This window comes from Oncorhynchus clarkii, chromosome 20 (genome assembly GCF_045791955.1).
Source record: "Oncorhynchus clarkii lewisi isolate Uvic-CL-2024 chromosome 20, UVic_Ocla_1.0, whole genome shotgun sequence".
In the NCBI taxonomy this organism is placed as follows: Eukaryota; Metazoa; Chordata; class Actinopteri; order Salmoniformes; family Salmonidae; genus Oncorhynchus; species Oncorhynchus clarkii.
Window position 1 is genome coordinate 63,619,613 of NC_092166.1, and position 25,461 is coordinate 63,645,073.

Consider the following 25,461-nt stretch of genomic DNA (forward strand, 5'->3'; position numbering starts at 1 on the left):
TCAAATCTGAAATACCATGTTGCAACCATATAATTAGGAATTAGAATACTTTAATAGGATCTCTGTTTGCACCACACAACTTACACTATATATACGAAAGTATGTGGACACCCATTCAAATTAGTGGAGTCGGCAATTTCAGCCCCAACCGTTGCTGACAGGTGTATAAAATCGAGCACACAATCACCATAGACAAATATTGGCAATAGCATGGCCTCAGTGAATGTCAATGTAGCACAGTCATAGGATGCCACTTTTCCAACAAGTCAGTTCGGTCAAATATCTGCCCTGCTAGAACTGCCCCGGGCAACTGTAACTGCTTGTAGTGGGAAGTGGAAATGTCTAGGAGCAACATCGGTTCAGCCGTTGTAGGCCACACAAGCTTACAGAACGGGACCACCGAGTGCTGTAGCACGTAAAAATCGTCTGTCCTCGGTTGCAGCACTCTTACTACCAAGTTCCAAACTGCCTCTGGAAGCAACATCAGCACAAGCACTGTTCGCCTGGAGCTTCATGAAATGGGCTTCCATGACCGAGCAGCTGCAGATAAACTTAAGATCACCATGCTTCACCATCTGTCAGTCCGACGGACAAATCTGAGTTTGGCGGATGCCAGAAGAACGCTACCTGCCACAATGCATAGTGCCAGCCTTAAAGGTTGGTGGAGGAGGAATAATGGTCTGGGGCCGTTTATCACGGTTCGGGCTATGTCGTTTAGTACCAATGAAGGGAAATCTTAACGCTACAGCATACAATGACATTATAGCCGATTCTGTGCTTCCAACTTTGTGGCAACATTTTGGGGAAGGCCTTTTTCCTGTTTCAGCAAGACAATGCCCCTGTGCACAAAGTGAGATCCATTCAGAAATGGTTTGTTGAGATTGGTGTGGAAGAACTTGACTGGCCTGCACAGAGCCCTGACCTCAACCCCATCAAACACCTTTGGGTTGAATTGGATCTCTGACTGTGAGCCAAGCCTAATCACTCAACATCAGTGCCCGAACTCATTAATGCTCTTGTGGCTGAACGCAAGCAAGTCCCCGCAGCAATGTTCCAATATCTAGTGGAAAGCCTTCCCAGAAGAGTGGAGGCTGTTATAGCATCTCCATATTAATGCCCATGATTTTGGAATAAGATGTTTGACAAGCAGGTGTCCACATACTTTTGGTCATGTCGTGTGGATCTCTAATATAAGCTGATCAGAGTGCTGATCTCAAGCTAATCAGGGAGCTAATGCAAGTCTTCTGGGTCCAGACAAGGCTACTCATCATGGCTCACCAAACCACCGATCCGGTCTGTAACATATTCTCATCCTCTTCCCTCCACAGCGGTGTGTGAGACATGTGGTTTCAGTGGGACCGGAGACACCATTTTTTCCAAGACCAAGCGTTTCTGCAGCATCTCCTGCTCCAAAGCCTACTCCTTCAACTGCAAGAAGTCCTCTATCCTGGCACGGCTGCAGGTGAGAGAGAGAATCAAGGCACAGGTGATGATCGGCCTCTAAGTACAAAATGTATTTCTGTGTGTACAGGTGGTGAGGCTAGACTTGTATAGACTTTATACTGTATAGCCATTTATATAGCAAAACCCTTTTCGCCACTCCTTGTTCTATTTTCTAAAGGGAAAACCCCCCACCAAGAAAGCCAAGGTGCTGACTTAGACTGCCTGGTCCCCCCAGATGGGGAGCATGATCGCCTCTCTGGGCAATAGTCAGGACAATAGCTCCAGCTTTTCTGGACAGGATGGTTAGACCACTTAGAGGGCTTTCCATTGCTGGGTTTTTACACAGGTGTTTGACCTAAAGACTCTTGTGTTTGTTTCTATAGTGAAAAAGCCACATTATTGACAGACACATACATAGACTATGTTAGTTAAAACATCACACCATTGCAGCCAGGGAAGGAAAATACTATCAATAATTGTATGTAAGTTACAAGATGTGAAACATTTAGTTCTTTTCTGAGACTTGTCTAGTATTATCATCCCCTTTCCCTCTTGCTATTTAGTTACAGCAACAGGAAGCTTTGACTGGGGTGCTTAGTGGAGGAGAGAGTCTCTGTCGCTGGTTCAGACACGTGAGGCTTCCTCTGATCTTATACTAACCTATACCATAAAGAAATTTGCATAGCAAAACATTTAGTATGTTAACCCCCGAGAGTCAATCTAATTAGCTTTTTTTTTTTTATCCCCATCAAAATCTGTCCATTTAAGCTACAGAAATCCACCGCATTCGTCGATGTCGCCCTTCCGCATCGGTGGTGAAAGGTGGCAGAGCTAGAACGGTGTTAGTTAGATCACGAGACATCCCGAAAACCTGTCTTCACACGAAAACGTCTGTTAAGGCCCCTCAAAGGAAAGATGACTCTCACGAGCAAGTACGTGTTGGTGGTTTTGCCTCACAATACTAGTCTGTCGATAGCCCGGTACCAGTTAAAAAATGAAACTCCAAGCGGGCTGTCATGTGCCTTTTTCTGAGGAGTGGCTTCCATCTGGCCACTACCATAAAGGCCTGATTGGTGGAGTGCTGCAGAGATGGTTGTCCTTCTGCAAGGTTCTCCAATCTCCACAGAGAAACTCTGGAGCTCTGTCAGAATGACCATCGGTTTCTTGTTCACTTCCCTGACCAAGGCCCTTCTCCCCCGATTGCTCAGCTTGGCCGGGCAGCCAGCTCTAGGAAGAGTATTGGTGGTTCCAAACGTCTTCCATCTAAGAATGATGGAGGCCACTGCGTTTTTGGGGACCTTAAATGCTGCAAAGTTTTTTTGGTACCCTTCCCCAGATATGTGCCCCGACACAATCCTGTCTCGGAGCTCTACGGACAATTCCTTTGACCTCGTGGCTTGGTTTTTGCTCTGACATGCACTGTCAACTGTGGGACCTTAGATAGACAGGTGTGTGCCTTTCCAAAACATGTCCAATTATTTGAATTTACCACAGGTGGACTCCAATCAAGTTGTAGGAACATCTCAAGGATGATCAATGGAAACATAATGCATCTGCTCTCAATATTGAGTCTCATATTAAAGGGTCTATAAATAATAAATACTTATGTAAACACAGTATTTCTGATATTTTTTATTCAATAACTGTTCGCTTTCTCATTATGGAGTATTGTGTGTAGATTGATGAGGAACAGTTTTTATTAGTCATTTTAGAATAAGGCTGTAACGTAACAAAATGTGGAAAAAGGGAATGGGTCTGAATACTTTCCAATTGAACTGTATTATTGAAATCAATCTTTTTGGGAGCCCAGATAATTGATTTATAAATCCCATCATTGGGTGGTTCGTGACTTGCGTTTGGCAAGGGACTCCATGGGCCAGCATAGCTGACCTAAGTTGTAAATATAAAAAAAGGAGTTGCATGGTAATGTGTGTGTCTTTCAAATCTCGGAAGGATCTCTAGCCATTACTGTCCAAGATATCGGCAAGGATATGGATTCCGCATTTGTGCCATTGAGGGTATGAAAAAGGCTGCCCTTCAGATCACAAGGCATTATTGTGAAATATTGGAGTATTATAATAATAATATTATTTAATAAGTAATATTTAAATCCATTTGAATTACCTGCAGTCAACTTGTGCAATTCTTTTGCACAGTGGTTCCCAGACTGTGGGGTGCGCAGTTTTTTATTGAGGAACTCAGCCGGCTTTAAACTTACTCTTGAAAGTTGTAATATTAGAATTTCTAAATTGTTTAGTGCATCAGCAGTTCCTCTTGTCATGTCAGTCATTGCATACCTTAGAAAGCTATTTATAACTTGTCAGAAATGTCCAGATCAACTAGCCAATGTTAGCTAACATTTTTTTTATTTAGTTTTCTTAGCCCATAGATATTGTAATTTTGTAGTCAATTTTCCTTTAGAACGGCAACATTTTCTTTGCACTCCATGACAAAATGTGTAGAAATGCAGACAATGTGCTTTAAACATGCAAAATTCTCTCTTCCAACGAGAGCTGTGAACAGTTTGCCCATATAAATAGACGCGTGGGACGTTCCCAAATGCTGGAAGGGAAAAGGTTTTGGAACCCCCGCTTTAGGAGATAACGCAGATTGCGTTCTTCATTTCACCTGTCACATTATTTAACCTTATGAAGATTACCATAGTTTCCCAGAACAGTTGAGTCCGTGTCAAGCGTTCGTTTGTAAATAGCACAACGCGAGAAAGCAGCAGGTGAGTCCATAGCATTCTTTATCTATCAGCAAGTCCCTGTTGTGTGGCGCACATGAGGTGATAAAGTTACACTTGTATGCAATGCAAACATTTTGTACTGAAATCAGATATCTTATAAGGGCTTCCATACTCACCGAAAATTACATTCGTTAGCTATTAACAATGCTTGTATAACTTTATGAGCTGGAATTGACAGTTTTAGCTATTTGCTATTTTTCCGCTTGTAAGCATTTAGCTAACAGCGTCTGTGATTTCGATATTAGTTTGTGCTAATTTTGCTAGCATTCTGGTAATTGAGACCCAATTGTCTTTTCTTGCTTTTATGGCGCCCCTTGTGTGCTATGCCTGTAATTCCCTAAATCCCGGTATGAGAGAATGACGATATTGAAAATCTGGATACCGGCCGAATCTAGATGTTATCTATTGAGGTCGGATTGAATTGATTTGAGCGCTGTGTTAAAGTTTCTGGAAAAGGGTTTATCTAAGGAAGAAAATATATAGACTAACGGTCAAAAGTTTTAGAACACCTACTCATTCAAAAAAAATTCTTGCTTTTTACTATTTTCTACATTGTAGAATAATACTGAAGACGCCAAAATTTTGGATTAACACGTGGAATAATGTAGTAACCAAAAAAGTGTGAAACAAATCCAAATATATGAAGCTGGTGGAGGGAATGCCAAGAGTGTGAAGCTGTCATCAAGGCAAAGGGTGGCTATTTTTTTTAAAATGGTTTACTACATGATTTCATGTGTTATTTGATGGTGTTAATGTCTTCACTATTTTTCTACAATGTAGAAGAAAAAAAAAATTAATAAAGAAAAACCCTTGAATGATTAGGTGTACTAAAACTGACCGTGTGTGTGTACATACACTTAGGTTGGAGTAATTTTAAACTCGTTTTTCAACGTCTCTGCAAATTTCTTGCTAACGAACTATAGTTTTGGCAAGTCGGTTAGGACATCTTTGTGCATGACAAGTAATTTTTCCAACAATTGTTTACAGACAGATTATTTCACTTCTAATTCACTGTATCACAATTCCAGTGGGTCAGACTGTGCCTTTAAACATGGACAATTCCAGAAAATGATTTTATGGCTATAGAAGCTTCTGATAGGCTAATTGAAATCATTTGAGTCAATTGGAGGTGTACCTGTGGATGTATTTCAAGGCCTACCTTCAAACTCAGTGCTTCTTTGCGTGACATCATTGGAAAAATCAGCCAAGACCTAAAAAAAAAAAAAAATTGTAGACCTCCACAAGTCTGGTTCATTCTTGGGAGCAATTTCCAAACGCCTGAAGTTACCACATCCATCTTTACAAACAATAGTATGCAAGTATAAACACCATGGGACCACTCAGCCGTCATACCGCTCAGGCAGGAGACACGTTCTGTCCCCCAGAGATGAACGTACTTTGGTGCGAAAAGTGCAAATCAATCCCAGAGCCACAGCAAAGATGCTGGAGGAAACCGGTACAAAAGTATCTATATCCATAGTAAAACAAGTCCTATATCGAAATAACCTGAAAGGCCGCTTAGCAAGGAAGAAGCCACTGCTCTAAAACCACCATTAAAAAAAGCCAGACTACGGTTTGCAACTGCGCATGGGGACAAATATCATACTTTTTGGAGAAATGTCCTCTGGTCTGATGAAACAGAAATAGAACTGTTTGGCCATAATGACCATCGTTATGTTTGGAGAAAAAAGGGGGATGTTTGAAAGCCGACGAACACCATCCCAACCGTGAAGATGGGGGTGCTTTACTGCAGGAGGGACTGGTGCACTTCACAAAATAGATGGCATCATGAGGAAAGAAATTATGTGGATATATTGAGGCAACATTTCAAGACCAGATCAGTCAGGAAGTTAAAGCTTGGTCGCAAATGGGTCTTCCAAATGGACAAATGGCTTAAGGACAACAAAGTCAAGGTATTCGAGTGGGCATCACAAAGCCCTGACCTCAATACCATAGAAAATTTGTGGGCAGAACTGAAAAAGCGTGTGCGAGCAAGGAGGCCTTCAAACCTGACTCAGTTACACCAGCTCTGTCAGGAGGAATGGGCCAAAATTCACCCAACTTATTGTGGGAAGCTTGTGAAAGGCTACCCAAAACGTTTGACCCAAGTTAAACAATTTAAAGGCAATGCTACCAAATACTAATTGAGTGTATGTGAACTTCTGACCCACTGGGAATGTGATGAAATAAATAAAAGCTGAAATCACTATTCTGACATTTCACATTCTTAAAATAGTGGTGATAAACTGACCTAAGACAGGGACATTTTTACAAAGATTAAATGTCAGGAATTGTGAAACTGAGTTTAAATATGACTAAGGTGTATGTCAACCTCTGACTTCATGTGTGTGTGTGTGTATCGGAAATGTTTGGAATACCATAAATAGGGATGTAGATCTTATCGGGGACTTGAGGCAGATTTGGTTAGATTTATTTTAGAACTTGAGATGGTGCTGAATTTGATCTTAAAAGCGTTTGAGGGATTGAGATACTTTATCTGGACAATGTAAGATATTATTGGCGTAATAATGAGATGACATAATCCGTAGAATTGAGAGATGTTGGTGTAATTTCTTTAGATTGTGGAATTGCCAGGGGCTCCATAGACAAAAAATAGCAGAGGTGAAATAGGATCACCTTGCCTGCTTTAATTGTGCTCCTAGATTTGTGTGTTTCTACATTTCTATTTCGGAGCACATCATGTACTCCTTGTAAAAATAAAAAAATGTCAGCGTAGAGCCCTGAACTGTCATGTTGTATAATTATTGGAGACAGGCGCTTAAATACGTAATAGGGTTTTTTATTTTCTCTACCCAAACAGAAGAGCGAGGAGTAAATCTCGAAATAATGCACGGGACGAGACCCGTAAAACAAGGGCACAATAACACGTAGTATGGAAGCCGATACAATAGCACAGGTACTCACATGACCAACGGACATGGTAACAAGGACAATGAGGAAGAGGGGGCACATATAGACACATACTAATCAGGGGGAATGGGAACCAGGTGTGCGTAATGAGACAAGACAGTCCGGGGTTGGTGGTAATGAATCCATTTCAGTGACGCCTAGAAGGCCGGTGACGTAGACCTCCTGAGCAGGTGAACCGAATGTGCAACAGTACCGGGGGGATCCGTGACTTGAACTACGTATGAGGACAACGTTGTCCGGACCTCCGTCATTTTTTCTATGTATAATTTTGGAACTCCGTCGGGGTCTCACCTTACTGTTGAGAGTTAGAATAGTAGAATACAAAAGGTCAAATTTTGAAACTTAGTTGTGCATCAGTAGTTTTCCTCTTGTTATGTCACTAACAGTCACTCAATTTTCTCATGTCAGTAAAACAAATGTAGATAGGTAAATTATTTTAGTCACACATATCATATTAACATTGCATAAATCAAAATTACTTATGCCGTTGCTTTAAAACTGCATAAATTTCTCCCAACTCCATATGGCAAAATGTGTAAAATTGCAGGAAATTAGCTGTAAAACTGCAAAATAATGTGTTCTGTAAAGCAAACTAATTTGTCTACTTTGTTTTTCTAAATATTTCTTTCTGCTAACAGATCCGTATTACGTATACGTATTAAATTATCTCCAGACCACACTAAGACACTGGTTACGGCCCTGCCTGGACTATAATAATAAATAAGCTGTGTCACTCAGCATTTTGTGACGGGGAAGGCACTTTGCTGATTATTGATCTAGTTGTAGAACTGTTGATCTGTTTTTACTATTGCATCATGCATCTAAATTATTGATTTGAACATGCATTGTTTAAAAGATGCAGGTCACAAAAATGAAATGAAATTCAGCAATATACCACAATACTTCATACTAGTAATACATTTATTGTTTTTAGAAACATTACAAAGCATGCTCATCCATTTCCAAACTTTTTTTTTGCAATTATGGCAGAAACATTTTGGCTAGTTAAAAAAAATATATATATATATATATATATAATCTACCTGTCACGGTGGCTGGTGGACCAAAAAGTAAGTAAGTTTCCCACCCTGATCCCAACCCTGCAGGCGCAACTATGTGCCCAGTGGGATGACATCACAATGAGGTTAAAGGTGGAGGTCCTGAATACCAGTGCCACCCTGCCTAATAAGGTTTACTGGATCGCCAGCATCAGCCAAATACACTGAAACTGACTGATCTGAAATGGCACCCTTTCCCTAGAAGTGTACAACTTTTGAGTGCATTACACAGGGAGCAATTTTCTACTTATGAATCATACTGAGTCCTCACACTTGATGTTTCTTGTCAAGTACTGTATGTTACAGTTTACCTCTCTGTGGTCTAGCTCTTCCTCCCTCTGTTTTCCAGGCTACAAAGCTCGGTTGAGGTATGAGGGCTTTGAGGAGGACAGCAGCCTGGGCCCTGGAGACATGTACCCCATCGGATGGTGTGCCATGACCGGCAAGCTGCAGGTGCCACCACAGGGTGTGTGACCGCCACAACAAAGAGTATTATAGGTTTTAACGTTTTAGGTGAAATGTCAGTAAAAACAAACGTTGGTGTGTGTGTGTATATATATCGCACACACACACAGTTGAAGTTGGAAGTTTAAATACACCTTAGCCAAATACATTTAAACTCAGTTTTTCACAATTCCTGACATTTAATCCTAGTAAAAATGTCCTGTCATATCAAATGTCAGAATGATTGATTTTATTTCAGCTTTTATTTCTTTACATGCAACCAAATACTAATTCAGTGTATTGCCTTAAATAATTTAATCTTTGGTCAAACGTTTTGGGTAGCCTTCCACAAGCTTCCCACAATAAGTTGGGTGAATTTTGGCCCGTTCCTCCTGACAGAGCTGGTGTAACTGAGTCAGGTTTGAAGGCCTCCTTGCTCGCACACGCTTTTTCAGTTCTGCCCACAGATTTTCTGTAAGATTGAGGTCAGGGCTTTGTGATGGCCTCTCCAATACCTTGACTTTGTTGTCCTTAAGCCATTTTGCCACAACTTTGGAAGTATGCTTGGGGTCATTGTCCATTTGGAAGACCCATTTGCGACCAAGCTTTAAGTTCCTGACTGATGTCTTGAGATGTTGCCTCAATATATCCACATCATTTCTTTCCTCATGATGCCATCTATTTTGTGAAGTGCACCAGTCTCTCCTGCAGCAAAGCACCCCCACAACATGATGCTGCCACCCCCGTGCTTCAAGGTTAGGATGGTGTTCTTCGGCTTGCAAGCCTCTCCCTTTTTCCTCCAAACATAACGACGGTCATCATGGCCAAACAGTTCTATTTTTGTTTCATCAGACCAGAAAACATTTCTCCTAAAAGTACGATCTTTGTCCCCATGTGCAGTTGCAAACCTTCGTCTGTTTTTTTTATGGTGTATTTGGAGCAGTGGCTTCTTCCTTGCAAAACGGCCTTTCAGGTTATTTTGATATAGGACTCGTTTTACTGTGGATATAGATACTTTGGTACCTGTTCCTCCAGCATCTTCACAAGGTCCTTTTGCTGCTGTTCTGAGATTGATTTGCACTTTTTGCACCAAAGTACATTCATCTCTAGGAGACAGAACGCGTCTCCTTCCTGAGCGGAATGACGGCTGAGTGGTCCCATGGAGTTTATACTTGCGTACTATTGTTTGTATAGATGAATGTGGTACCTTCAGGCTTTTGAAATTGCTCCCAAGGATGAACCAGACTTATGGAGGTCTACAATTTTTTTTCTGAGGTCTTGGCTGATTTCTTCTGATTTTCCCATGATGTCAAGCAAAGAGGCACTGCTTTTGAAAGGTAGGCCTTGAAATGCATCCACAGGCACACCTTAAATTGACTCAGGCTAACTGACATCATTTATCAGAAGCTTCTAAAGCCATAACAACATTTTCTGTAGTTTTCCAAGCTGTTTAAAGGCACAGTCAACTTAGTGTATGTAAACTTCTGACCCACTGGAATTGTGATACAGTGAAATAATGTCTGTAAACAATTGTTGGGAAAATGACTTGTCATGCACAAAGTAGATGTCCTAACCAACTTGCCAAAACTATAGTTGGTTAACAAGAAATTTGTGGAGTGGACTAAACTTCTGACTTCAACTATGTGTATGTATCTCAGCAAAAAAAGAAATATCCTCTCGCTGTCAACTGCATTAATTTTCAGCAAATGGCAAGATTCAATAACTGTGACAAACTGAACAAGTTCCACAGACGTGTGACTAACAGAAATTGAAAGGGGGGGGGGGTCAAAATCAAAAGTAACAGTCAGTATCTGCAGTGCATCTCCTCCTCATGGACTGCACCAGATTTGCCAGTTCTTGCTGTGCTATGTTAGCCCACTCTTCCACCAAGGCACCTGCAAGTTCCCAGACATTTATGTGGGGAATGGCCCCAGCCCTCAACCTCCAATCCAACATGTCACAGACGTGTTCAATGGGATTGAGATCCAGGCTCTTCGCTGGCCATGGCAGAACACTGACATTCCTGTCTTGCAGGAAATCGCACGCAGTACGGCTGGTGGCATTGTCATGTCAGGATGAGCCTGCAGGAAGGGTACCACATGAGGGAGGAGGATGTCTTCCCTGTAACGCACAGCATTGAGATTGCCTGCAATGACAACAAGCTCAGTCCGATGATGCTGTGACACACCGCTCCAGACCATGACGTTTTTACGAATTATCTTTGAAAGACAGGGTCCTGAAAAAGGGACGTTTCTTTTTTGCTGAGATATATATATATATATATATATATATATTATATATATATATATATAATATATATATATATACAAAATTTGATTTGCCGTCCTGAGGCAATACTGTAGTAAATAAAAGTAAATTTGATCAGACAGAATGACAATCAGTTCTGGCAAGGACACAATGGCCTGATAATGTTCTTTAACGTGAGATTCCTGTAGATCATAGTTATATCTAAGTTTAAATTATTTATTGTTTCGATTATTTATATATATATATATATATATATATATATATATATATATATATATATATATATATATATATATATATATATATATATATATATATATATATATATATATATATATATATATATATACTGCTCAAAGAAATAAAGGGAACACTTAAACAACACAATGTAACTCCAAGTCAATCACACTTTTGTGAAATCAAACTGTCCACTTAGGAAGCAACACTGACAATAAATTTCACATGCTGTTGTGCAAATGGAATAGACAACAGGTGGAAATTATAGGCAAGACACCCCCAATAAAGGAGTGGTTCTGCAGGTGGGGACCACAGACCACTTCTCAGTTCCTATGCTTCCTGGCTGATGTTTTGGTCACTTTTGAATGCTGGCGGTGCTTTCACTCCGGGGGCCGCACAGCCCTCCATGTGCTCGCCAGAGGTAGCCTGACTGCCATTAGGTACCGAGATGAGATCCTCAGACCCCTAGTGAGACCATATGCTGGTGTGGTTGGCCCTGGGTTCCTCCTAATGCAAGACAATGCTAGACCTCATGTGGCTGGAGTGTGTCAGCAGTTCCTGCAAGAGGAAGGCATTGATTCTATGAACTGGCCCGCCTGTCCCCCAGACCTGAATCCAATTGAGCACATCTGGGACATCATGTCTCGCTCCATCCACCAATGCCACGTTGCACCACAGACTGTCCAGGAGTTGGCGGATGCTTTAGTCCAGGTCTGGGAGGAGATCCCTCAGGAGACCATCCGCCACCTCCTGAGGAGCATGCCCAGGCGTTGTAGGGAGGTCATACAGGCACGTGGAGGCCACACACACTACTGAGCCTCATTTTGACTTGTTTTAAGGACATTACATCAAAGTTGGATCAGCCTGTAGTGTGGTTTTCCACTTTAATTTAGAGTGTGACTCCAAATCCAGACCTCCATGGGTTGATACATTTGATTTCCATTGATCATTTTTGTGTGCTTTTGTTGTCAGCACATTCAACTATGTAAAGAAAAAAGTATTTAATAAGAATATTTCATTCATTCAGATCTAGGATGTGTTATTTAGTGTTCCCTTTATTTTTTTGAGCAGTGTATTATATAGTACTCTACAACTAAAAATGTGGGGAAGAGAGCTTTTTTTAAGCAGTATCTGAAGGGGCTTTATACAGTGGGGCAAAAAAGTATTGTCAGCCACCAATTGTGCAAGTTCTCCCACTTAAAAAGATGAGAGGCCTGTAATTTTCATCATAGGTACACTTCAACTATGACAGACAAAAATGAGAGAAAAAAATCCAGAAAATCACTGAATTTATTTGCAAATTATGGTGGAAAATAAACTTTTGTTATTGACCAAATACTTATCTCAGTACTTTGTTATATACCCTTTGTTGGCAATGACAGAGGTCAAATGTTTTCTGTAAGTCTTCACAAGGTTTTCACACACTGTTGCTTGTATTTTGGCCCATTCCTCCATGCAGATCTCCTCTAGAGCAGTGGTGTTTTGGGGCTGTTGCTGGGCAACACAGACTTTCAACCCCCCAAATATTTTCTATGGGGTTGAGATCTGGAGACTGGCTAGGCCACTCCAGGACCTTGAAATGCTTCTCACGAAGCCACTCCTTCGTTGCCCGGGCGGTGTGTTTGGGATCATTGTCATGCTGAAAGACCCAGCCACGTTTCATCTTCAATGCCCTTGCTGATGGAAGAAGGTTTTCACTCAAAATCTCACGATACATGGCCACATTCATTCTTTCCTTTACACGGATCAGTCGTCCTGGTCCCTTTGCAGAAAAACAGCCCCAAAGCATGATGTTTCCACCCCCATGCTTCACAGTAGGTATGGTGTTCTTTGGATGCAACTCAGCATTCTTTGTCCTCCAAACACAACGAGTTGAGTTTTTACCAAAAAGTTATATTTTGGTGTCATATGGTTAGATGAAATTCTCCCAATCTGGATCATCCAAAAGCTCTCTAGCAAACTTCAGACGGGCCTGGACATGTACTGGCTTAAGCAGGGGGACACGTCTGGCACTGCAGGATTTGAGTCCCTGGCGGCGTAGTGTGTTACTGATGGTAGGCTTTGTTACTTTGGTCCCAGCTCTCTGCAGGTCATTCATTAGGTCCCCCCGTGTGGTTCTGGGATTTTTGCTCACTGTTCTTGTGATCATTTTGACCCCACGGGGTGAGATCTTGCGTGGAGCCCCAGATCGAGGGAGATTATCAGTGGTCTTGTATGTCTTCCATTTCCTAATAATGGGAGCACCCACAGTTGATTTCTTCAAACCAAGCTGCTTACCTAATGCAGATGCAGTCTTCCCAGCCTGGTGCAGGTCTACCATTTTGTTTCTGGTGTCCTTTGACAGCTCTTTGGTCTTGGCCATAGTGGAGTTTGGAGTGTGACTGTTTGAGGTTGTGGACAGGTGTCTTTTATACTGATAACAAGTTCAAACAGGTGCCATTAATACAGGTAACGAGTGGAGGACAGAGGAGCCTCCTTAAAGAAGTTACAGGTCTGTGAGAGCCAGAAATCTTGCTTGTTTGTAGGTGACCAAGTACTTATTTTTTGCAAATAAATTCATAAAAAATCCTACAATGTGATTTTCTGGATTTTTTTTTTTCCATTTTTGTCTCTCATAGTTGAAGTGTACCTATGATGAAAATTACAGGTCTCATCTTTTTAAGTGGGAGAACGTGCACAATTGGTGGCTGACTAAATACTTTTTTGCCCCACTGTAATTAGAAGAACATCAGGGAAATTTTGAATTGCTCTTAATTCATCAATATTGGTCGTGTCATTTAATGGTGACTGTTATTTTATCAAATTCTTTCTCTGTAATTATTATTACTGATTAACTAATCATGTACATTTAGTTAACTGGGAAGTCGGGGAACCACGGAAAATCTTCAGATTACAAAGTTATAATTTTGCAAATATAACTCTAGATATTTTAATATTTGATCAATTAGTCTATCAATTAATTATTCTTTACCCTTACGCCAGTCTCATTTCAAGCATCGTAGAATACTTGGTTATCTGCAGAAACACAGCCTAAACTATGACTCATCCATACACCAATTGGCTAAATTATTTATTTACTAACCAATTACAGAATATACAATACATAATAACATATCGTCCCTAGTGGACTAAACCGAAACAATTGGGTTATAACACAATAGATTCAGAGAGAAAAGAAGGGGGTTTTGGAAGGAAGACTAAGGGACTTTGGTCTTTACCGGACCTGGGAAGCTATTCTCACAAATACATATGCCACTAATGATCGCTCATTTGGAAAATAAATGTATTGTATTTACGTGAAGCAGGTGACGTGAGGCTCTGGTTTTCCCTGTCCTTTGTGGAATCTTCCGGGTTGTCATGTGGTCCACGTCGGTCAGTGTTCTCGTACTAGATTTGCTACCTTTCCAGCTACAGTCTGTTAGGCTGTCATCTAGGACTCTGTTCTTCTTGAGTGATCAATAGTTCAGAGTTCATAAGATTTCACATGTAGAGCAAACTCCCATGTTTCCTGGCCTGTAGGTTGACATTAGAATTAGCCCTTTTAAAAACATGAGGACAAGTCCTCCCGTTATTTGGAACTTAGGTGACTTTGGGTCACGGGGGCTTTTATAGAAATGTAGATTAGGGGTTGGTTCATAATTTCCAACCAATGCCAATTCACTTGGGTGTGGCTACTGACTTAGTTAAACTTCACAGGGAAGATTTTCTCATTTTAAAAGTTCACATTACATCATTTTGCAAAGAGTTTCATTTTACTTCTACTTCTAAAAATGAACCTTTCCAGAAACAAGTCTCTCACCGTTGCCGCTTGCTATAGACCACGCTCTGCTGTGCCCTGGACACCATATGTGATTTGATTGCCGCCACCCCCCCCCAAATATCTTCTGAGCTCGTGCTGCTAGGTGACCTAAACTGGGACATGCTTAACACCCCGGCCATCCTACAATCTAAGCTTGATGCCCTCAATCTCACACAATTTATCAATCAACCTACCAGATATAACCCCAAATCCGTAAACACGGGCACCCTCATAGATATCATCCAACTAACTCACCCTCCAAATACACCTCTGCTGTTTTCAACCAAGATCTCAGCAATCACTGCCTCATTGCCTGCATCCGTAATGGGTCTGCAAGCAAACGACCACCCCTAATCACTGTCAAACGCTCCCTAAAACACTTCTGCGAGCAGGCCTTTCTAATCGACCTGGCCGGGGTATCCTGGAATTACATTGACCTCATCCCGACAGTAGAGGATGCCTGGTTATTCTTTAAAAGTGCCTTCCTCACCATCTTAAATAGGCATGCCCCGTTCAAAAAATGTAGAACCAGGAATAGATATAGCCCTTGGTTCACTCCAGACCTGTCTGCCCTTGACCAGCACAAAAACATCCTGTGGTGTTCTGTATTAGCATCGAATAGCCCCCGTGATATGCAACTTTTCAGGGAAGTTAGGAACCAATATACACAGGCAGTTAGGAAAGCTATGGCTAGCTTTTTGTAAACAGAAATTTGCATCCTGCAGTACAAACTCAAAAAAGTTCTGGGACACTAAAGTCCATGGAGAATAAGAGCACCTCCTCCCAGCTGCCCACTGCTCTGAGGCTAGGAAACACTGTTACAACCGACAAATCCACTATAATTGAGAATTTCAATAAGCATTTTTCTACGGCTGGCCCAAGCCCAAGCCCAAGCCCCCACCATTTCTCCTTCACCCATATCCAAATAGCTGATCTGAAAGAGCTGCAAAATCTGGACCCCTACAAATCAGCCGGGCTAGACAATCTGGACCCTCTCTTTCTAAAATTCTGCCGAAATTGTTGCAACCCCTATTACTAGCCTGTATAACCTCTTTCGTATCGTCTGAGATTCCCAAAGATTGGAAAGCTGCTGCGGTCATCCCCCTCTTCAAAGGGGGAGACACTCTAGACCCAAACTGTTGCAGACCTATATCTATTCTACCCTGCATCTCTAACGTCTTCGAAAGCCAAGTTAACAAACAGATTACTGATCTTTTTGAATCACATCGTACCTTCTCCGCTATGCAATCTGGTTTCCGAGCTGGTCATGGGTGCACCTCAGCCACGCTCAAGGTCCTTAACGATATCATAACCTCCATCGTTTAGAGGCATTACTGTGCAGCTGTATTCATCGACCTGGCCAAGGCTTTCGACTCTGTCAATCACCACATTCTTATTGGCAGACTCAACAGCCTTGGTTTCTCAAACGATTGCCTCGCATGGTTCACCAACTACTTCTCTGATAGAGTTCAGTGTGTCAAATCGGAGGGCCTGTTGTCCGGACCTCTGGCAGTCTCTATGGGGGTGCCACAGGGTTCAATTCTCGGGCCGACTCTCTTCTCTGTATACATAAATTATGTCGCTCTTGCTGCTGGTGATTCTCTGATCCACCTCTACGCAGACAACACCATTCTGTATACTTCTGGCCCTTTTTTGGACACTGTGTTAACTAACCTCCAGATGAGCTACAATTCCATATAACTCTCCTTCCGTGGCCTCCAACTGCTCTTAAACGCAAATAAAACTAAATGCATGCTATTCAACCAATCATTGCCCGCCCATCCAGCATCACTACTCTGGACGGCTCTGACTTAGAATACGTGGATAACTACAAATACCTAGGTGTCTGGTTAGACTGTAAACTCTCCTTCCAGACTCACATTAAGCATCTCCAATAAAAAATGTAATCTAGAATCGGCTTCCTATTTCGCAACAAAGCATCCTTCACTCATGCTACCAAACATACCCTCGTAAAACTGACCATCCTACCGATCCTTGACTTCGGCGACGTAATCTATAAAATAGCCTACAACACTCTACTCAACAAATTGGATGCAGTCTATCACAGTACCATCCGTTTTGCCACCAAAGCCCCATACACTACTCACCACTGCGACCTTTACGCTCTCGTTGACTGGCCCTCGCTTCATACTCGTCGCCAACCTGTAGCCAGTGGGTTTATCTACAAGTCTCTGCTAGGTAAAGCCCCGCCTTATCTCAGCTCACTGGTCACCATAGCAGCACCCACTCGTAGCACGCGCTCCAGCAGGTATATCTCACTGGTCACCCCCAAAGCCAATTCCTCCTTTGGTCGCCTTTCCTTCCAGTTCTCTGCTGCCACTGACTTGAACGAACTGCAAAAATCACTGAAGCTGGAGATTCCCATCTCCCTCACTAGCTTTAAGAACCAGCTGTCAGAGCAGCTCACAGATCACTGCACCTGTTCATAGCCCATCTGTGTACAGCTATCTACCTCATCCCCATAATGTATTTATTTATTTTGCTCCTTTTGCGCCACAGTATCTCTACTTGCACATCCATCTTTTGCACATCTACCATTTCAGTGTTTAATTGCCATATTGTAATTAACTCCCTTATTTGACCTAATTTGCACTAACTGTATATAGACTGTTTTCTTTTTTTCTACTGTATTATTGACTGTATGTTTTGTTCATTCCATGTGTAACTCTGTGTTGTATGTGTCGAACTGCTATGCTTTATTTTGGCCAGGTCGCAGTTGCAAATGAGAACTTGTTCTCAACTAGCTTACCTGGTTAAATAAAAGTGAAATAAAGAAAAAATATACAATAATTAGATGCAAACCTCATAACTGAGGCACCTGTAGAAACAGATTTAGGGTAATGTGTTAGGGTATCGTCTTTCATGAGGTCACAAACATGAAACAAAATGTACCGGGTCGTAGCTGGCGTCTCCACCGACAGTTTACACATTCTCCAGAATAGGAATATTGTTCAGTTCTCCAATTCTGGAATGGAGTAGAATTGTGTGGGAGGATCCCTTTGTCTTACTGTGAAACTCTCTCTCCATACTGCATGGCCAGGGAGAGTCTCTTTACGGAATTTATGACTGTTGTAAAACTGCTCCCCCTTAACAGGAGAGGGGGGGGTTGTTCACATCTCTGCTAGACAATTCACTGAAAGGGCTAGCGTCATGACAGTTGTGTCCCCTTTCTAGCTTTGCACTAGAGCATCCCAGACTGGAAGGAGTACCTGATGAACTATCTGGTTGGAGCCAGAACTCTGCCTATGGATTTGTATATGAAAGTAACACTTGTGACAAACATACTGCCTTTTTCTCTGTGGTAGAACCAACCAAATTACCGCTGCCCCTTTTTTCTCTGATGACCCTTCCTTCTCTCACAGACACACAGCTGGCAGAGTGTATGAAGGGTCCGTTCCGTACTGGGATGCATGTGGTGGACCGGACTCTGGTGAGCCTGGACGCGACTGCAGGTGGTGGACACTGTAACCGGGGGCCACCTCAGACTTGTCTATGATGACGGGGAGCAGGAGGCCCATGGGGAGCCCCTCTCTGACTTCTGGTGCCATATGTGGAGTCCCCTACTGCACCCAGTGGTCTGGTCCAGCAAAGTGGGCCATGTCATCAAACCACCTGCTACGTGATTAAACCAAACGGTACACTTTTTTTTTTTTAAATTTTTTTAAAAAGTTGAACGTTAATGATATTTAACTTTTTTTTCCCCAAACATTGACCACCCAACATTCCGTAAGGTGTACTGTGACCGCGGCCCCATGCTGTTTAAGAAGGTCAGTGTATAGACTGATCAAATGAATCAATATCTATCTATCTATAGATGGCACTTTGGCATAGCAACAAACTTTTATACCAGAGTCGGCGGCTAAAGAAGCACAAATAGAGCGCAGTGTCTCTGCATGCCACAACTACTTGTTTCATGACTGTGAACCTTTTATAGCACCGCTATGCTTAACTATGACCCCCCCACCCATAGCCCAGGACAGTGTACATGGAGGCTTCTTTGATGTGGGGATAAAAATAGAGGCCATCAACCCTCTAAACCTGGGCAACATCTGTGTGGCCACTATACACAAGGTAACAGAAGATGAACAGGAGTTTGCTATAATGGCTACTTCTAGCTAGCAGACGAGTGATTCAACCTGATGAAAAAGGTCTCTTTCTGTCTCTGGTGCTGTTGGATGGCTACCTCATGGTGGACATGGATGGCACAGGTGACGGGTCTGACTGGTTCTGCTACCACACTATCTTCCATGCGATCCTACCCAAGGGATACTGCCAAAAGCACAACATACAGCTCACACCACCCCCTGGTAATATCCTATTCTCTCCTCCCTACTCTCTCCCCTACTTTCTCGCTCTTCCTATTTCTTGTTGCTCTGGTTTACTTTTCTGGGCAAACGCCACCTGCTCGGTGAATCTATGATAAGAATGAAGTCAGTGGTTCCCTATGCTATGTCATATCCCTTACACAAGTGGGATATTCATCTTCTCTACCAGGCTATGACTGGAAAACCTTCAACTGGGCCAAATACCTGGAGGAGAAGGGAACCATAGCTGCACACAGGTGCCCAGCTTACAGTATATGGGCTTATGAGATGCTATTCTTACTCAAAGAGAGGTTTGGGAATTCTGCATCTATGGTGTGTATGCGTGTGTGTGTCTTACAGGACGGCTTGAGTAACGGCTTCGCTCAGAACACTAAGTTGAAGGCAGTGGACCTGATGGAGCCTCGGCTGGTGTGCGGCGCTGTGTGGGCCGGCTGCTGCTGCACCTTGACCTTGATGGCTGGGAGCCAGACTTTGACCAGTGGGTGGCTTTCCAGATATCAACCCTGTGGGCTGGTGTGAGGTCACAGGATACCAGCTCCAGCCACCCATTGGACCAGGTAAGAACTGAGGACTCGGCGGGATGTGTGGAGAGACGCACACGAGCACATGTGCACATGCACGAGCACACACAGGCCCCCACTATTTGCTGTTATATTGATGCAAGCTTTTAGTGTCGTTTGATTGGCATGTGTTTGTGTTCTCCTTTTCGTAGATCCTGTCGCAAGAAACACAAGCCTATGGGGAAAAATAGTAAGTTCTCCCAAAACCATCCCGCACCACAGATACTATCTAAACCAGATAACCCGCTTTTAGATTCAACCATGCAACTCAATACTTATTCCTCTGTCATATCCCTTTCTTTTCCCGTTCCAGAGAAAGGGATGGTTAAGAAGAAACTGGCAAACTTTATCTCCAAGAACCCCCCGCCAAGCCAGCCGAGCAAACTGTCTGAACCAGAGGCTGGAACACCAGAACAGTCAGACCCCACAACTCTAATACAGTAGATTAAGGCTGAGCCTGAGAAGCAGGAGAGTGAGTAGACGCATACCCTTTCAGTTACAGTCCATACAAGATGAAGTTGATAACTTGGAAGAGTGGGGAGATACAGATTATTATTGAATGCCTGTTACTTTTATTAATTGCTCTCAGTGTTTGTGTCCTCTCTGTCTCTCTCTGTCTCTCTCTCTCGTCATAGCAGTGAGGGTGGAGATGGCGACCCTAACCCACCATCACAGCCTGAGATCACTACACTACTGATCACCTCAACCTGAAGATCAGATGGTTTTACCTAACCCATACTTTGATTTATGGATTTCAGCATCTCTTAAATGTTGAGCTGTTCTCCAGTGTCTCTGTGTGACAGTTTAACAGAAAGGCCAGTTGCTGTGACACAAGTTAAGGACATTCGTTCATCCACTGATTGTAAGAAAACCCCCAGTAGATATTTTTATGTTCTTTGTTTTATATCCAGATTCCTTTCTTCGTTGTACAGTACCAGTCAAAAGTTTGGACACACCTACTCATTCAAGGGTTTCTTTAATTTTTTTATATTATCTACATTGTAGAATAATAGTGAAGACTTCAAAACTATAAAATAACACACATGAAATAATGTAGTAACCCAAAAGTGTGTATTTGAGATTCTTCAAAGTATCCACCCTTTGCCTTGCTGACAGCTTTGCACACACTCTCAACCAGTTTCATGAGGAATGCTTTTCCAACAGTCTTGAAGGAGTTCACACACATGCTGAGCACATGTTGGCTGATTTTCCTTCACTCTGCGGTCCAACTCATCCCAAACCATCTCAATTGGGTTTAGGTCGGGTGATTGTGGAGGCCAAGTCATCTGATGCAGCACTCCATCATTCTCCTTGGTCAAATAGCCCTTACAAAGCCTGGAGGTGTGTTGGGTCATTGTCCTGCTGAAAAACTAATGATGGTCCCACTAAGCGCAAACCAGATGGGATGGCGTATCGCTGCAGAATGCTGTGGTAGCCATGCTGGTTAAGTGTGCCTTGAATTCTAAATAAATCACAGACGGCGTCACCAGCAAAGCACCATCACACCACCTCCTCCATGCTTCACGGTGGGAACCACACATGCGGAGATCATCTGTTCACCTACTCTGCGTCTCACAAAGACCCGGCTGTTGGAACCAAAAATCTCTAATTTGGAATCATCAGACCAAAGGACAGATTTCCACCAGTCTAATGTACATTGCTCATGTTTCTTGGCCAAAACAAGTGGCTTCTTCTTATTGGTGTCCTTTAGTAGTGGTTTCTTTGCATGAATTTGACCATGAAGGCCTGATTCACACGGTCTCCTCTGAAGAGGTGATGTTGAGATGTGTTTGTTACTTGAACTCTGAAGCATTTATTTGGGCTGCAATTTCTGAGGCTGGTAACTCTAATGAACTTATCCTCTGCAGCAGAGGTAACCTGGGGTCTTCCTTTCCTGTGGCGGTCCTTATGAGAGCCAGTTTCATCATAGCGCTTGATGGTTTTTGTGACTGCACTTGAAACTTTCAAAGTTCTTAATTTTCCATATTGACTGACCTTCATGTCTTCAAGTAATGATGGACTGTCATTTCTCTTTGCTTATTTGAGCTGTTCTAGACATAATATGGACTTGGTCTTTTACCAAATAGGGCTATCTTCTGTATACCACCCCTACCTTGTCACAGCACAACGGATTGGCTCAAAAGCATTAAGGAGGAAAGAAATTCCACAAATGAACTTTTAACAAGGGACTCCTGCTAATTGAAATGCATTTCAGGTGACTACATAATTCTTTATTTAACTAGGCTAGTCAGTTAAGAACAAGTTATTATTTACAATAACGGCCAAACCCGGAAGATGCTGGGCCAATTGTGCGTCGCCCTATGGGACTCCCAATCACAGCCGGATGTGGTGCAGCCTGGATGAAGCTGGTTGAGAGAATGCCAAGACTGTGCAAAGCTGTCGTCATGGCAAAGGGTGGCTACTTTAAATAATCTAAAATATATTTTGATTTGTTTGACATTTTTTGGGGTTACTACATGATTCCATATGTGTTATTTCATTTTTTTTCATAGCCTTCACTATTCTACAATGTCTAAAAAAAAAATTAAAAAGCCAATTAATACATGTTTGTATGAAAGAGTGAACATGAGTTGGTTAGAGCATGTATCTGAATGTATACATGAGACGGGGAGTTTGCAAGCATGTATCAGTGTCTGTCTGAGAGTGAGTGTATGAAAGAAAGAAAGGGAGCATAACGTGTGTATGTCGTACATGCATAGCGGGGTAGCAAGCGGCAGAAGAGGGTTCTCTGCCAGGCTGATGACATCCAGGCCGATCAGAGGGTTGAAGTCAGGAACCTCCTCCAGCTGGATCCTCTCCAGGTAGAGACTAAGACCAGCACCCAGCCTTGCCAGAGAGTCCTTAGACATCTACAGGAGAACCACAACACAGAGGGGGAATAGGAAAGGAGAAAGAGGAGCATAAGAGATTGCAAGGGGATAAAAAGAGGAAAGTAAGGGAGATATGAGAATAGAAAGTAGAGGAGTGACAGGAAAACGACAGATGTACTGGCATATAAATATATCCCCTCACCTACAATCCCATGCCATCCAGAAACAGATCCTTCAGTGCCCTAGCCAATAGCTGGAAAACATGCGGCCAACTCCAGCGACTGGGATTCCCCGACAGCTGTAATGCTCCCAGGTTGCCTGTCTTTGCGAACGCCTCACTGGGCACCACCTCGGATAGAGCCCGTTCAACTTCTCAGCCCCAGTCAGAATCCCTGGCTACAGCTTAATGATGGAATTGTTCTCCATGTGAAGGGCCAGCAGGCCAGGTAGCAGCTTGAACCGGAGGCCTCACAGGTCAAGGAGGCACGTGTTGGGGGAGAAGCCGTGGGGGACTTTGGTGTGGCCGCAGTTCTCAGAGGAGGAGTGGTGTCTCAACCTATGGGGAAAAAGATGGCAAGACCATATCAAACTCCCAGCATCTCCATCTCTCACCTTACAGGCACAGTTGGCGGGACACTTGACATTGTTGGTGGGGGTTGGAATCCCCCTTGTCTGCTCCTCAAACTCAGCCTTTAGCATGACCTCCTGGCTCTGGCAGCGCAAGTCCCGGAAGTGGATGGTCTCCAGGATCTCCCCAGAGAAGTGGGCTGGTCCCCCGCAGGCCCCCATCAGCCATGTTGAGGGTGTAGGTGAGCTGGTTGTGGGCAAGGGAAAGCAAGTTGAGGGAGCCCAGCTGAGAGAAGATCTCTGGCTCGATCTCCTCCACCAGGTTATGGTCAATCAGTAGCTGCTTCAGCGAGGAGAGGCCGTCGAACGCCTCCTGTAGAGGAAGAGAGTGTGGAGCTTTTAATTTGCAATACCAACTTCTCCCAGCAACATAGTCAAACCGCAGCAAAGAAACAGTCACATATAACACTGTCTCGATCTATCTCACCTGATAGTGGATCTCGATGTTGTTGTTGGCCAGGTTGAGGAAGACGAGGCGGCCCAGAGCACGGAACGCCCCTTCCTTTATGGTGTGGATGTTGCTGCGCTGCATGGACAGGTGCAGCAGGTATGGTATGTGTTTGAATGCACCTGATGGCAGCTCCTGGATGTTGTTGCCTATCAGATCCAGCTTCACTGTGATCTGATGGGGAATGGATTGATAAGGATTGAGATTTGTTTGATACATATTTTATTTTCGTCTTGTATTCAAACAGGTTTCTCCTTGAAATGTAATTCAGTTGCTTACCTCATTGTGAGACTGTCAGGTTTTTGTTGATGCAGGTAACAATGAGTGAGATTTGTTCACACACTCTTTTAGGCACTTGCCAAGGTGCACCCAGAGATGGCCAAGAGCAATACCAGCAGAGTCCATAAGGCCGCGTGACAGACCATGGAATACATCTGGAAAATCAAAGGCGATTCAATTGGCTGAGCAAAAATTCTACTAGAACATAAACAAAGTTTACAGCCATTCCACTTGTTGGGGGCCTATCCTATAGCCTACAGGTCTTAGAGTCTCAAATGTCCTGGCCCTTGATCGAATTAATACACTAACTCATCCCGTCTTTTTTTCGAAGAGCCATTTGAACTATTTGCTTTCTCAAATATTTGCTGGTATGCGTCGGATTTCACCAGGCTACATTCCACGACTTAATGATCATCTCGGTGAGTCGCCGTTTCACACCTCGCTGCGTCAAAATTATCCACAGACATGTTTTTAAATGTGATCCCAACAACTTCAATTACGCATTCGGTTAATTCCATTAATACATGCGTAGTAACGATACAAATACATGTTTTCAATAGTCTACAAGAGTTATGTAGGCCTACCTATATGCTGAAGTAGACTACAACTACTTGTAGGCGTTTATCCACATTTCAATAAATGACTTGGCTTATAAAAAGGAAAAGACAGTTCCATATCTGCCATGGTATTTCAAAGAGCGCTTAAAAAGTGTGTATGTACGCTATTTCATCACACTTGTGAAACGGTTATCACCGTGTAGTCTGAAGGTGCAGTCTACCTGAACCAAAACAATACACCACTGCTTATGGAAATAGGTCTATGGGGTTGGGAAATTACTTGCTCTGCCTGAACCGAGGAAAGTTTCCAGATAAATCCAACCAAAACTGTCATCTTTGTTTACCAATCGCCTACTTGTTCCTATTTAGCAATTGAAAAACGATGTTTTAACACATTTTTCCAAAGATGTGTCCATCTACAATGATCACAGACGTTGTGAATTTTGAGTGAGAGAAAGAGCGATTTGTAAGCGATGGGGAGAAATAAGAGACCGCATAATTTCCTAGGGCAAAGACTGTGTGTGTCAATGTCCCCCCGGGGATCAATCGTTCAGACTGCAGTTGAGCAGGAACGCCGGCTGCGCACAAAGTGTATTCACGCCTGGGCACCTTTGCCGGACTCATGGCTGCCGATTGTCTCCTGTAAATAAACCAGGAGGAATGCTGGAACACAGTTCCCTGTAGTGGATTCCTACCGTTATCTGGCTAATCCACGAAACATGACCCACGTCTGTGTGTTTGCTGACAGAAAATATGACACTGTCCCACAGCGGCGTAGCTACGGGTAGGCCGGCCTACCCAGTTTGATCTCGGGTCTACCCCCCCCCGAACTCCCCCAAAAAAATATTATTAAATATACATTATTTTTATTTTATTTTTTTTAA

At 42.9% G+C, this 25,461-nt stretch overlaps 2 pseudogenes; one reads left to right on the plus strand and one right to left on the minus strand.

Annotated features, from left to right (window-relative positions):
* Nucleotides 1–518: 518 nt before the first annotated feature.
* Nucleotides 519–20,279, plus strand: LOC139377136 (lethal(3)malignant brain tumor-like protein 2; annotated as a pseudogene).
* A 2,151-nt stretch (nt 20,280–22,430) lies between these two features.
* On the minus strand, nt 22,431–24,175 carry LOC139377137 (chondroadherin-like protein; annotated as a pseudogene).
* Between the last annotated feature and the right edge of the window lie 1,286 nt (nt 24,176–25,461).